The sequence below is a fragment of the Rhynchophorus ferrugineus genome, unplaced genomic scaffold (genome assembly GCF_030347505.1).
Source record: "Rhynchophorus ferrugineus isolate W39M unplaced genomic scaffold, kcgeb_rfMv2 rfM3, whole genome shotgun sequence".
Classification (NCBI taxonomy): domain Eukaryota; kingdom Metazoa; phylum Arthropoda; class Insecta; order Coleoptera; family Curculionidae; genus Rhynchophorus; species Rhynchophorus ferrugineus.
In genome coordinates, this window is record NW_027472582.1 from 48387643 (window position 1) to 48403613 (window position 15971).

At 31.8% G+C, this 15971-nt stretch overlaps 4 non-coding genes and 1 pseudogene across 4 annotated transcripts; all 5 read left to right on the forward strand.

Moving 5' to 3' along the window:
* Positions 1 to 3794: 3794 nt before the first annotated feature.
* On the forward strand, positions 3795 to 3913 carry LOC143194537 (U5 spliceosomal RNA). The gene has a single exon (XR_013005369.1). It is a non-coding gene; the product is annotated as a U5 spliceosomal RNA (small nuclear RNA).
* A 711-nt stretch (positions 3914 to 4624) lies between these two features.
* On the forward strand, positions 4625 to 4742 carry LOC143194494 (U5 spliceosomal RNA). The gene has a single exon (XR_013005336.1). It is a non-coding gene; the product is annotated as a U5 spliceosomal RNA (small nuclear RNA).
* Positions 4743 to 6702: 1960 nt separating this feature from the next.
* LOC143194503 (U5 spliceosomal RNA) lies at positions 6703 to 6822 on the forward strand. Its single transcript, XR_013005343.1, has one exon. It is a non-coding gene; the product is annotated as a U5 spliceosomal RNA (small nuclear RNA).
* A 962-nt stretch (positions 6823 to 7784) lies between these two features.
* LOC143194496 (uncharacterized) lies at positions 7785 to 7896 on the forward strand (annotated as a pseudogene).
* A 2733-nt stretch (positions 7897 to 10629) lies between these two features.
* On the forward strand, positions 10630 to 10748 carry LOC143194514 (U5 spliceosomal RNA). Its single transcript, XR_013005354.1, has one exon. It is a non-coding gene; the product is annotated as a U5 spliceosomal RNA (small nuclear RNA).
* The last annotated feature ends 5223 nt before the right edge of the window (positions 10749 to 15971 follow it).

The following is a 15971-nucleotide window of genomic DNA, read 5'->3' on the forward strand; positions in this document are numbered from 1 at the left end:
GATATAACTATAATAACAAATAGACAGAAAACGTATACAAACATGATCATATTTCACTCTTACCGTTTTCATGTTATTAACATAAAAATATATCCTTTGTTCCATAGCAATCTACAAAATTAGTTTTATAGAACGATAATATTTTACTAATAATTCATACCTTATACACTTATTTTAGCATTATATGCCTTTATAATTTTGCGTATGAAATACTTATATTACCTCAAGAAAATGTGAATACAAAATTAACCTATAAATGATTTCTAACCACAACTGAGGTAAACAAAGGGTATACAGAAAAGGAAGAATAATTGAGAAAACTCCCAAGGCTAGATTACAGAACAAGTGCGCACGTGCAGTTTAAGTCAACGGAAACTTGTATGTGTGTATTAGCAGGCATGTACGTATAGGCTTTTTAGTGAAAGGCGAAAGATTAATTCTCTCTGACGAGAATCCACTGTGATGAAAAAGATCGAAATTTGCCTATTTCAATTTAAGAAAGCGATTTAACTGATACAGTTGTAACACGTGGCGTTCTCTAGCGATATACACATACATATGTTGGGAGCTATATCTACAATAGTGTATAGCGTCCCTCTAATCATCACCACCCTTTTTTGATAAGATTAAGTGAAGAAATATAACGAAAAAGTTGAAGATCACATTTTACAGATATACTAAGTTGGATATACTACAATTTCAGATAACTAAAACATATTTTATGTTGGTATATTTACTAACTATGCCATGACCAACCAATATGATTTTCAGGATGTTTGGATTTGCGGGCGACAGAGACCTTGGGTTACGACTGTTATTGCTGTATTTTGATTATCTACCGTGAGTGATGATTGGGTAGTGTTTTGATCAGTTGGTTTTTGTGTTGCAAGATTCCAAAGGCCAACCTCACACTGAGCATGTTCGCGAAGCTTTTGACGAACAGTATGCCTTATTTCGAGGTGGGTATTCGCGTTTCTCACAAACCATGAGACATTGAGTAACGCGCGGACTCTATTGGATTAGAACACTTGAAGTAGTGCAAGTTATATGTCGGAGAACTACTTGTACCACACCTGTGCTCCATAGAAGCAGACTGACCGGACCAGCATTTTATACAAAGTCGTTATACAGAGTGGATATAGGATGCTATACACGGAAATTGGCCATGTACAGGTTGAACAAGGACGGGGCTAACGGAGAACCTTGTGGAATTCCTGCGGATATTTGCTTCTGGGAGAAGAGTCAGTCACTGATCTTTACTTGGAAAGACCTATCTTCCTAGTATCAGAATAAGGGATATTAGATCATCCGGTAAAACTAGTGGTCTTTTAGGTAAACCTTTTTGGATTTGAAGATTAGGCTATTGTGCCACACTTGGTTGAAAACTCTGAATACATCCAAAATGATTTCTCCAGTCTTGCGACCTATTCCAATTGTTGGCTATAATTCTAACGATTTAAAGTAGTGAATTTCATGTTTATGACAAAAAATCACCTAGTTTAATGGATCATGTGAGAAGACTATCGATTAAAAAGAAATATAAATGTCAATGTCTGAAAATACAATGTCGAATCGTTGCCATGTTTGTCGGGCTTGAAGAGCTTTTTGTTACATATAGTAACTGACAATGAAAACTGGCAAAAATTAATGGTTTAGTCCCATTCGATCCTAAGGCTTTTGGTCCAATAAACTTGTTTGGTCCTCCGGACTATCCTAAACCAAAACTGACAATTGATGTATGACGGGGAAATATCATCATAAGTTTCTAACAATGTATGATGGACTTTTAGCAGATATTTCCAAACTAAATCAAAAGCAATAGAAATTAGCGTGGAAAAATATTATTTTAAGTAAAGAAATGCTACAACCATCGAATTTAACAGTTAAATTGGTTCATTTAACAGTTGTTTGCATTTATACTTCGGATTTTCACTAATATAATTTGTTGGTTAAAATACGTTCAAACTCTCTGAGGGTCATACTAATTCATTGCGGGCATATAAAGTTTTTAATCTGTTCCGGATGAAATAATAATTTATTAACGTCTTGAACCCAACTGGGTTTATAAAAAACTGTATTTCCCAAGAGTGCTCTCGGTTTAATCATTTTTCTCTTGATATTTGATATTAATAAAAGAAGAAAGCTGTTGAGGCATAAATAGATTAAATTTATGGTATTTATTTTCAACACGTGTGTAACAATTGTTTTAAAAATCTCTCCTGGATTGTAGAAAGGTATTATTTTTTACTTGGAAATTGTTCGTACGTCTGTATAAATATAAATGTAATAATTTAATGTAAATAACTAATATTCGCGATGGTATAATTGTTTAAACAATATGCAGATATTTAACTAAACTAAAGTGTAAAATTGTAATAATTCTTCTTAATTAACTTCAAAGATAGATTCGGATCTTCGGCTGTCTTTATTATATTTTTTAACAGACATCAAAAGAGGAGGAGATTGTATGTTCGGCTGTACATTTTTTAAAATGTATATTCGCCGATTTCTCCGTCAATTATGTACAGATTTTCAAAATTATTTTTTGATTCGAAAGAGTGCACTTCCGAGGTGCCTCCGTTGGAACCAAGTCAAGATCTGATGATGGAAGGGTGGGAAATCGAGGGAAACCCTCAAATTTCAAAGTATATATGGTGTTATCACCATATATAAAGTATTCACATATATTATTTATCTGAAATAATCAGATATTGTGTATAATATTATTGTTGAACTGATGTAACAAAAAATAGGAAGTAGTTCAGTGTAGAAGCCATTCAGTTTGCTTTTTATATACTAATCGTATTATATATAAACTCGTGGAAATATTTCCGGTAACTCGTTTTATCGTGTAACGGTTAGAACGTTAAGCTCACACGCGGAGGTCGCGGGTTTCATTCCCACCGAGGGCAGTAACTTTTTTTTCTAGTTTGGTTGGAACATTTGTCAAATCACCTACGCTAGGAAGCGGACCCCGGGGTCTGAAGCGTTCCTTATTTCAGTCATTGTTTCTTTATTCCTATTTTTCCTGATACGCGATGCACTTTTCATGTTATATCCATTGTAATACTTAATAAAATTACTGCGTAAGTTACTGAGTGAATATCTAAGGTTAAAAAGAGAAAAATATTTTTTTTAACAAAAAAATTGAACCGACTCACTAAAAAGTAAACACAAAACAGTAACACAAAAACATTTTAAAGACAAATATGTACATAATAATCGTTGTAATAACTAAATAAAAATAAACAAAAAACTTATTTAATCTATCTACTACACGTATATTATATTCTACTATAATTTATCAATCTTTTTTATGTATCAATTTATCACACAATTTATCTTAATACCTAACCTATTTATCTATTTACAATATTATTTTAACTACCACCATCTGATCAGTGTGAAGTCGTTGCCGAGTCCAAATAATACAAAAATAATAATAAAATATTGTGACATATACACAAAATTAAATTAACTAATGAACAAAACTAATCTTTATTTTTTGTTAAATGTTTTATATTTTGAATGTGTTGAATAACTTAACTGGAGCTTGGGATTGTTGCAAAAAGTTACCTTTTACCATGTTATAAGTGCATCATATAAATCGCGGTACTAGGTTCAAGTAGGTGAAATTAGAGATTTTTAAAACACTCTTAATTATCGTCAAAGCGAATAAATTTTATAAAATTAAAAAAAAATCGTTTTTTTTTCATTTAGTTTTATTTTATATTTAATTTGTAGTTTTGTAAGTTTCCTCTGACACTGACGTAGAAGAAATTTCAGGTTTTATGGCACTCTGGATTCTCGTCAAAGCGAATAAATCTTTCGCCTTTTACTAAAGATTTCCGTGGCGAGGATCAATTTAAATGAGTCTTTAAAATTTTTCTCAGGTTCCAAATTGTTGGAACCATACTAAATCAATTTGAAAAACAAACTTTATATATAGAACCTTATATTTAACCCAAATGATGAAAATCGTTTAAGGAACTTATGCAGTAATCTTATTTGGACAAGGTTAAAATACACTAATTATTAATTAAATTAATGGTAAACTACTTAAAATTAATATTAAAGAATTAATTTAAACTTCAAGTTTAATTTTATTTCTAATATATACATTTTCATGTATTAGAACAACACTTTCCTCTTTGTTTAATTAATTTTTTTAATAAATATAATTTAAATGACTGAAATCATTGGACTATTTCAAAACATTTTCAATATATTCTGAGTTATATAATAGTTCTATTTGAGAATCAGCAATTTAGATGTTTGAGTTTTTGTGAACATAATAAAGTCCACAAAAGTTGCTATACTGTGATTATTATTACTAATTAAAAAAAAATTAAGAAAGTAATAATAGTTCTAAGGTGATGAAGAAATGCATATCACATTGATTATTAAAATTGAATTACAGTATATTATTCTGTTAATTAGTGAGACAAAAAGGTGTTGTAGGTTTTTGGGTTGATACCTGCTTGGTTAATTCAAAAGGGGTCATTGTTATTCATCCTCTGTATACATTTGTGTCGAGTTATACTACTAGATAGCGCTGCATGCTATAAGTTAACTGGTCAAATCATCATGCGACACTGATGTAGAAGAAATTTCAGGTTTTATGGCACTCTGGATTCTCGTCAAAGCGAATAAATCTTTCGCCTTTTACTAAAGATTTCCGTGGCGAGGATCAATTTAAATGAGTCTTTAGAATTTTTCTCTGGTTCCATTTTGTGGGACCACCTAAATTAATTGAAAATAAATTACTAATTCGTAATTAGTTCTAAGTTTCATTCTACACAAAACTCTAATCAGATTCGTACAATTATAAGGGTAGTAAGTTTGGTATAGATTCATCCCACCAGTCACTTAAGTCTCCGCAGGTGAGAACAAATGAAAAGTCTCTGAAAGATTTATTCAAAAACAAGACACCGAACAGTGGCAGCCTATGTGTGAATCCAGTGCATTTATATAAAAAAACACAAATTAGAACAATGAAGTGACGTTATAAAACACAATATAAGTTAAATTTAATTTTAAGTTAGATTAAGTTTGTTTACATATTATACGGCTTATTATATGTTAAATCTTATATATTATAAGTTAACTATTATAATCTTACATATTAAAAACTAGAGCTACAATGTCCTAATGTTCAATGTTACATGACGTTAGACCTTTCGTTATATGATGGTGCGTTTATTTAAAAAAATAATAAATCTGTAAGGCCAAGAAAACCAAAGTGTAATAAATTAAAAAAAAAGATTTTATAGCACTCTCAATTCTCACCAGAGCAAATGAATCTTTTAAAACAGATTTCCGTAGTGAAGATGAATTTAAACGAATTTTTCTGTTTCAATTAAAAAAATTATTTACTGTTACAATTTAGGTTACTTAATCACACATTAGATGTTATTACACTTGTTATTGAATTTGTATAATGTAATTTTGATTAACATAACACGTGTGATTACTAGTGAGAAAGTACGTCACTAGTGATTGATTTTCACAAGCATCTTTTGAAGCCAGCTATAACCAAATAGGGAAGTTTCACATAAACTTGAACAGATAGCAGTCGAGCGGGTCTGGGCTATAAGTGGACACATCAAATTTTTCCAGTTAATCCCTCCAAATGTATGCCGAGTTACTATAAATGTGTAATATTTTACCTTTCCCTATTGACAAATTGTTGCTTTTTTATCCCCTCCTTCAGTCGCGTCAGTTTTTGATAGTAGAGTAAAATTAACGATTTAGCCGAGCAAATTAGAGTAACTCATGATAAATTATTTCTTTTCGATTTAAATACTTGGCATTATTCTTAACCCTTTATGAAGCGTCCTCGGGCTTTCACCACGATGATCGCAAATCATTATCGTACGTGATTCAATTTCCACTACCCGTGGTCATTTGTTTCAACTATGGATCGATTTCGTTTCAGCAGCGATTCACAGATACTAGTAAATATCAAAGTTCTTGAATTATTTAGTCTTAACGCCCCTAGAGTGCTTGAAAATATAAAATAAAGTATTTAATATTAATACATAGGAACTAATGAAAATTATGAAAATTACACGAACGATAGTTTATGGTTAAAAAATGGTTTATAAAATATTTATGAAAAATTTAATTTAACAATATTGATAACCAAATTAAAAATATAATTAAAAGAATTGTCATATAACAATACAATAGAATGCGGAGAGGTTAAATTTATAATAGCCAATATTTGAAAAGCAAGGTTATGGTTATTTCATAAATTTAAAGCCATTGATGTATTTTACAAAGTATTAATATTTGTGATTCTCTACCTTTAATGAAAAGCCTTAATTAGTAGAAAAGTAGAAATCAAACGTCTATAGATATAATTCAATATCAATAATTATCCAATGATTGAAGGAGTTTATATCGAAATATAATCAAAATATATAATACAATTAATTCATCCGATTATAAAGGAATTTATCAAATATTTTGGTAATTATTAATTTTGCTATTGCTTCAGACATTGGCAAAATGTTATCTTTAGCGATAGGTAGGGACTTATATGGTGAGTACAAAAGGGGTATCTTGTTCCTAATTTGTATATATTTTTGGGGTTATTAGTATGAACATATCCGGTACCACTAGGGAGCGCTGCATGTTATAAGTTGAAGGCTTAAATCGTCTTACTAAATTGAAGTAGGCGAAATTAGATTTTCATTAGCACTCTGGATTCTCGTCAAAGCGAATAAATCTTTCGCCTTTTACTAAAGATTTCCGTGGCGAGGATCAATTTTAAATGAGTCGTTAGAATTTTTTGTTTGGTTCTATTTTTTGGAACCACCTAAATTGATTGAAATTAAATTACTTATTTGTAACTAGTTCGAAGGTTTCGAAGTATAAACCTAAGGGTGGATTAGCGAGGTCTCCTTTTCTCACATTTCAGAGCTATATGTAGATCGAAAATGAAAACTGTAATTATATTGGCTGGAAAAATTAAAATTTAAACAATCAGGGACTTAGTGGGAAGCTGTGATTTTAAACTTATTCGTATCTGTATGTATAGATAATTCATCTATAATTTAATATTTCGAACTAATTATGTGATTAGACCTTCGTCTTCACTTTTCAATGAGGGATAATAATTAAAGTCAAATTATAGTGTTAATACTAAAATTTGATACTAGGATAGTCCAATACATTGCTACACAAGACTCTCATCAAATTCATACAATTATGCGAGTACTAAGTTTCGTATAACTTCATCTCACAATTCACCTAAAGTCTCCGCATGTGAGACCAAATGCCATACTGACAGATCATCTTGAGAGCCTTCCAGTTCATTAGGAACATGTTAATCCACAAGGAAACCAGTAACCCAAAGAAGGTCAATTTTCTTTCCAAAATACAAGCGAGATTTATGAAAGGCGCCAACCAAGTCGGCAACCTTTTAGTTCGGCAACTATCTGAAAGATTTCCTTAAAAACAATACACCGAACAGTGGCATTCTATGTGTGAATCAAGTGCAGTTATATAAAAAAACAAATAAGATCAATGAAGTGACGTTATAAAACACAATATAAGTTAAATTTAATACTAAGTTAGATTAAGTTTGTTTACATATTATACCGCTTATTATATGTTAAGTAAATCTTACATATTATAAGTTAACGAAAAACTAGAGCTACAATATCCTAATGCTCAATGTTACATGACGTTTGACATTTCGCTATATGATATAATAATAAATCTATAAGGCCAATAGAAAACAAAGGTATAATAAAAATATAAAAAAAGATTTTATTGCACTCTCATTTCTCGCCAGAGCAAATAAATCTTTCGCCTTTTACTAAAGATTTCCATGGCGAGGATCAATTTATATGAGTCTTTCTGTTTCAATTAAAAAAATGTTAATTACTGTTGCTTCTTAGATTACATAATCACACATTAATTGTTAAATGTTATTACACATGTTATTAAAATTGTATAACCTAATTTTGATTAAGATAAAAGTCGTAAAAAATTAATTATTAATTATGAATCAATCAAAATTCCGTCACTAGTGATTGATTTTCGCAAGCTTTTTTGCAGCCAGATTTAACCAATTAGGGCAGTATATAAACTTGAACAAGTAGCAGTCCAGCGGGTCTGGACTATATATTGGATGCATCAAATATTTCCAGTTAATCTCTTTAAATATTTGCCGAGTCACTAAATGTGTGTAAAATTATGTGTATGTGTAAAATTAACGGTTTGACCGAGCAAATTCGAGTAACTCATTATAAATAATTTATCTCCTATTTCGTTAAATGCTTGGCATCACTTTCTTCTGAAATTTTCAACCCTTTACGATGCTTCTTCGGGGTTTCACCACGATGTTCGCAAATTATTGTCGTACGTGATTCAATTTCCATTGCCCCTAATCATTTTGTTTCAAGGATCGATTTCATTTCAGCAGCACAGATAGAAACTAGTAAATATCGAGGTTCTTGTGTTATTTAGTCTTAACGCCACTACACTGCTTTAAAATATTAAATGAAGTATTCAATACTAATACATAGAAAAAAAGCAAGGTTATGAATTTTCCATAAATTTAAAGCCATTGATGTTGTTTACAAAGTATTAATATTTGTGATTCTCTACTTTGAATGAAAAGTCTTATTTAGTAGAAAAGTAGAAATCAAACATATATAGATGTAATTCAATATAAATAATTATCCAATGACTGAAGGAGTTTATATCGAAATATAATCAAAATATATAATACTTTAGGGTAAATGATGTGGCTCGGTGAATGGAGGTAAATCGAAATGAAACAGTGGTGTTTACATGATGTGACCGTTATTTATTGACAATATAAAAAATGAGAAAAATACAAAGATAAAAAGGATGGCAGCGGAGTTACCTGAAGACGAGGCTTGGGCAGTCGATGGTGGCACGTCTTAACCAAACGAGAGTTGAGCACTGAATGACCGAAATACCCTTCAATAATATCCCAGATAAACGTCTCGGGGTTGCCGCCAGCTATTCGGTGTCGAGTTCCAATTGGCACCCCGCCCGTGTTCAACATCTGGGATTATATTTCTGGGTATTTTGTAGACCGTTATTCCACGATGTAAAATTCGACATGCCTCAATTCGCTACAATACTCCCCTGCCAGAATTTTACATAAAATTAATTCAACAAAAATACAAAAATGTTTGCAAAAAATATCAAATACAAAAAAAAACATATACCAAACAAAATGTGCTGTGTAAACTGGGCTTTGAAAAAATATGATAGTTCGAAACGGTTGTGGTTGGTACTGTTGCGATCTGGTACGGCTGTTGATATCTTCCGGTCCTACAGATACCGTTGCATCATCGTCGCTTTGGCACTTGAATGTGGTCCATCGACGACGTTGAAAACAAGCTATTCTTCAGACAGGGCTCCCGTAATCGACGCTGTGGGAGGATCGACTGTTCGACGACGTGGTAGCTTATTTTCTTCGACGACGAGACTTTAGCAATTCTGGTACTTCGGCGAAGACATAACGAGTCTACGGTGACTGCAATCGGTACCTAGCTTCTGGAGCTGCTCTGTGACTAATCCGTAGTCACATACGTTAGGTTAATTCATAAAAAACAAATAACGACGGTATCCGACCGAAGCTGCCCAAAGCCTTTTAAATCAAAATATCTGCCATTATGACGGAGACGGCGAGCGAAGGAAGACATTATGATTTAAACATAGCGCCGAAAGAAATGTTTAGCCGATACGCTGATGATTAAGCAGTGATAGAAAAATATTCAAAAGATTGTGAAATAAAAATTTTGACAAAAACAAAAAAATTTAAAACATTAATTGGAAATAATGAAATTAATCGGAATAAAATGAAAATGAATCTTGAAGGTAAAATTGAAAAGGAATCGAATTAAAAAATATTTAAAATTTTGAAACAAAAAAAAAATATAACGGTCACGTAAAATACACCATTTTCTACGTACCCTCCATTCACGAGTCCAAACCCAATTTTGCGAAAGATCACGTCGGGGTCACCACTTTAGGGTAAAATGATGTGGCTCGGTGAATGGAGGTAAATCGAAATGAAACAGTGGTGTTTACATGATGTGACCGTTATTTATTGACAATATAAAAAATGAGAAAAATACAAAGATAAAAAGGATGGCAGCGGAGTTACCTGAAGACGAGGCTTGGGCAGTCGATGGTGGCACGTCTTAACCAAACGAGAGTTGAGCACTGAATGACCGAAATACCCTTCAATAATATCCCAGATAAACGTCTCGGGGTTGCCGCCAGCTATTCGGTGTCGAGTTCCAATTGGCACCCCGCCCGTGTTCAACATCTGGGATTATATTTCTGGGTATTTTGTAGACCGTTATTCCACGATGTAAAATTCGACATGCCTCAATTCGCTACAATACAATTAGAGTTCATCCCATTATGAAGGAATTTATCAAATGTTATCTTTAGCGATAGGTAAGGACCTATATGGTTATTACAAAATGGGTATCCTTATTCATCATTTGTATATATTTTTGGGGTTATTATTACGAGCTTATCTGCTACCACTAGGGAGCGCTGCATGTTATAAGTTGATCGCTTAAATCGTCTTACTGAGTTGAAGGAGGCGAAATAACATCTCCGGTACCACTCTGGATTCTCGTCATAACGAATAAATCTTTCGCCTTTTACTAAAGATTTCCGTGGCGAGGATCAATTTAAATGAGTCTTCTTGAATTTTTTTCTGGCCCCAAATATTGGGACCACTTTAATTAATTTAAATTAAATTGCTTATCTTTAGGAGAATCAGTGGTTTCCTTAATTAATAGAATTATAATTATTACTAGGTTTATAGGTTATTGATTTCATCTTTCTAAGAAAATTCTAGAACTTTATGAATCAATTTTAAAATATACCGATTTGTGTTTAAAATGGGTGCCATATTTTTAGTTCTAAAAACAACTCATGATTTATTGATCAGAATCAACACCATTAACCAAAAATCAAAATGAGTAAAATACATCACTGAATTACTAAAGTAAGGCCATGACAGTTGACTAAGTGATGCCAAAAAAATAATCGAGAAGTGTACAGTTAATGTAAAAGAGGCTTATAGATGCCACAATTTTCAAAAAAGTTGATAATGTAAGCGGAATAAGCTTTCTATAAATTATTAGAAAAATATTTCGAAAGAATCGGTCTTGGGCCGAATCGTAGGTGCTTAATAATCGCTCTCTGCCAGTTAATTGCCAATATTTTAGTTTCAAGATTATTATTGAAATATTATAGATATATTATTGCATAACTGCTTTTAAAAATCGTTGAAATTTCACACTTTTTCAAAAATTAAAGGAATCGAAACTTTTAATGCTTTTTTGCATGCTAATAGGCATAATAATGCCTTCCGATTTTAAAATTTGCGTGAGTTTTGACAATTTCTACTGCCTTAGTCGTTTTTTTCATACACTTAAGTCGTCAAATCAGGAAATTAAGTTATTAAAATATTTCTTCATTGTTTAACATGCTCATCATGCGCTTTCAAAATATTTATTTCTCTACATAATTGCTATACCACTTCGGTAGTGTTTTTGTTCAACTTTTATCCAAGCTCTGTTCGTTTTAGCTATTCTACAATATAAAAACATACGTCAAATATTCACACTGCAATATTAAATTTTTTTTAAGTAAAAACTAATAAGATGGGAACGATGTATAGAAATGTGGCAAAAATACTGAATTAGAATTCGAATAAACAGTTAGGCGCTTGAATATATTCTGATCAACGATTGTGAAAATAGAAGTATCAATGTAAACAGTTGTTAAACAAACTACCTTAACTGTTAAATTTTATTTCTCTACATAAAACAACATTTAGTATTACTTAATTATTCAATGTATACAAAAGTTAATCATGGAATGTGCTAAATTGCATTTTGAACATTCATTACATATTTAGGGTATGTTACATGGCTCGGTGAATGGAGGTGGGACGAAATGAAACAGTGGTTGTATATATGTTGTGACCATTATTTTATTGAACTTATAAAAATATAGAAATAACAATAGATAAAACGGGTGGCAGACGTGTTACCTGGGGACGAGGCTTGGGCAGCCGTCTGAACTGAACGATGGTCAGACACTGAACGATAATCCTTTAATCAATTCCTCCAATTGCCAGATATTCGTTATCGTTTCTAATTGGAGCTGCTGCACCTCGCCCGTGTTCAACATCTGGAATTATATTTCTGGGTATTCTGTGGATCGTTATTCCACGATACAAAATTCGACATCCCTCAAGGTCGCTACTCATATATTATTTGTTGCTCGTTTTGCAGAAATGCGCTGTCGAAGTTCATTAAACCATAGAATCTTCTGGTGATGTTGCTTCGTCATATCCAATTTGTAGATTTTGGTTATAATAATTTAAAAGTGATAATTTTGATGCCATTGGCTGACGAATGGAGGTCCAGAAATGTCGAAATCAATGAATTACAAGACTTACTGGACAAAACCCCACCTGAAACTTAAAAAAAATCAATTAATTACCATATGAAATCAGTACGTACTTAGTAGCGTATTGTGACCGACGATAATAAATTGATCTATTAGAGCAATTTCAAGCGTAAACACTCACAGATGGCCACACAGGAGAGCCATTGCTACAGACACTGAAACGGAATATTTATGGCCATAAAATGTTGCTGTGCATATGATGACTATGAAGAGTAAGTTACTAAAACCGAATAAAACTGTTACTGCAGATGTTTACCTACTTCAACAAATTGAACAACGTAATATTGCAAAAAGACCAAATAGCGACTAAGAGACGTAAAGTCATCCTGTTGAATAATAATGCCCTACCATATCTTGCAAGACTTGTGAAGGTTACACTATTGTAGTTCGATTGGGGAAGTTTCGCTGTACTCAACAAACTTACCAGGCATAGCGCTTTTAGTTCACCACTTGTTTAGGTCGATACGGCTGGTATATGGTTTTGAAATGCTGAAGAAGTGCGACAAGGATGATTGGTGTACTGCTAAACCAACATCCTTCTTTTGACACAGTGTCGTTATAGTGTCAGAAAGATGAGAGAGGGTTGTAGAAAGTGATGGAAAATATTTTGAATAATAAACTATATACTATGCCTATTTTTCTCAATAAATGTTTTAAATGCTCTTTTCAACGTGAAAAAGTGATTGAAATACATGCAAACACCTAATAGAATTCCAAGAAAATCTGACCTTCATAAAGCATCCTCGATGATTATTAAAATTCCCACTTTTCGAGTATACCTTATGTTATATAGTTGCCGTAAAAGATAATTAAGTTGTCTTCGCGGGAAAAAGGTGGAACCAATTCATAATAGCCCCGCCAGAGTTGCATACGTTTATTTTAACATTCCTTCGCAAAAATCCGAAAGAACCGGGGAATTCTAATCAGTCACTTTCATTTGATGGTACGTACTGCTGATGAAGGCATCCGAGCACCTGTTCTTATCGCGTAATTGAAGAATATTTATCAGGGAATGTTGAATCATTCATTAAAGGCGTAAAAATGTAATATGTGTGGTTATCGATTGTACGTAGCATTATCTCTTTATTACCCTTAACTTTAAATTAGAAAATAATATCGTATTTTTTTTTTGATGATTGTGTATTTTCTCTTGTTAATTGTGTTTTAACAATGTTATCTTCTGAATGGCCTGTCAAATGGTTTGACGTTTCCGTTTTGGTTATTTTTTATCATTTCTAATTTGAACATGCATTCGTTCAAAATAACTGTAAAATATTGATCACAAAAAAAATGTTTTACAAGTAGACTATAAGAATACTGTAAAAACTCCAAATTCGTATATGTTAATTTTGCGTTACCAGGAAATGATAAAAACCTAATTATATCACTTGGCAGATGCCTGATTCCTTAAGCAGAATCATCGATATACCTCGATATCTATCTCACATAATGGTTGAATTAATTTAATGAATGGTTGAATTTTACAAGATTTCGTTTTAAAGTATGAAATAAGATAGAAATATAAGACTGAAATATAACATCATAGAAGTAATACAGCTGCTGGACAACACACACTGCTAGACCACATGAACTTGTGTAGTGTATAAGTGTTTAATCTTAACTTTCGTTTAAGTAGTCTAGTTTTATTTTAATTTGGGAAATTCATATGGATGTATTTATCATACACTCGTTCTATTTGTAACTTACTTACAAAACTGAACAATAGTAATAAATTAATTTTATAAACTAAGTTTGTACAAAGCATATCTAATGTAAGATGTAATTAACAAAAAACATTAATTGAAAAATTAAATGTAAGATTCGTGAAAAATAATTACGACTTTTCTTAATAGATGACTTTAAAATCGCATATTTCTAATGGTTCTTATTCAATAAAGCTATGTTGTATTGCTTTTCTAGATATAAAGATAATGCTATTTGTTTGTGCAAATTTATCAAATTGCTTCAGAAGTTTCAACATATCGCCTATTATTTTTTCGTTTGAAATAATAATCCTTTTAGGTTCTTCTTGGGTTCCAACATGTAGCATACTTCCCTGTTCATGTTCGTGTTCGTGTTTTAAATGCTCTTGCCATAAATACATTTATGTTTGGCCCTTCATTCGCTTATGGTTACATTTGGTATGGAAAACGTAAAGCTTCAGCACTTCTATTTCTGGTAGTACAAAAAAACTGAATATATTACTTAAAAAGGTATTTAATGTAAAAATCAATACATTTATAACCCAGCTTTTATAACCTTAGCCACTATACCAACCACGACGACACTATTCGGTTTATGATGTATGAATGTAGATTCACAACGTGCGGCAGCCTATATCTTCGTTGTGTGATTAAAATAACTGTATTTATAAACTCTTAAAAACACACAGTATATTCTCAAAGTATAAATAAAATGAATTTATTGATAATTGGTTGAAAAAATCATAAAATAACCCGAAATGCGCCGTTAACCGATTTCCTCTCTTAAGCTAAAATCTTGGATAAATTCGTAAATCCATTTGATTTATAGGTCATCACACAGTGTTTCGTTAGTTACGTAGCGATAAGAAATAATCGAAGCTAATTAATCTAAGAACTTTGATTTGGGTGTTGGATTTTTAGTCCGCCTAGGTTTATTTAAGTGCAGCTCCATATTTTCTCCCCATAAGTCCTTTGGAATAGACAAAAAAACAATCTCTGATATTTGGTCAAGTGGGGTGCATCTGCCGATTAATACAGTTCTGTGATTTTGAATATGATCTGCTATGATTTTTATTTAACGTGATGTTATTTGAATAGTAATGAGTTTTGATACATTAGCTCAGTGTGATTAGAGGTACCTTAAAATATAAATTATATTATTATAACTCCATATAATAGAACATATTATATTAAAAATCAAACAAGCTCTGATAAGTTCCAGGAGCTAGATTCTGATTGTTCGATTCCAATTATCATTTTTTTCGTACCTGTTATATTAAAACGTTATTTGTTTTTGATTAACTTGCTTATACAAGAACTGTTCTCTTCTTGTTACCTTCGTTGTTATTCAAGGTAATATACAAGTCGGATACATGATCATACGTAATTGCATAATTTGCACACTAATCAAATACATGTACAATTTGGTTGGTTATTATGCTCCTCATTATCGCCGCTATTACGGTACTGAATAAAGTTGTAAAGGCGGAAAAAATCACTAATTTACTTAAACAGCAACGTTTTTTGGTCGGCACACAATGACGGGTACCGTTATGATAATTCACGCCGCGTTATTGGTATTTTCTCACATTTGCAAACGGAGAACAGTGTTACTTAAAGGGAAGATAATGACTTCGTATCTAATTAAAAGGAATTAACCGTAATTTTAACGGTTTAATTCTAAATGTAAATAATAGGGAATCTATCTAATATTTATTGAAACCGTTGTTTTGCGAATAGCCATCTTAAAGTGTTCAAGGATGTTAAATATAG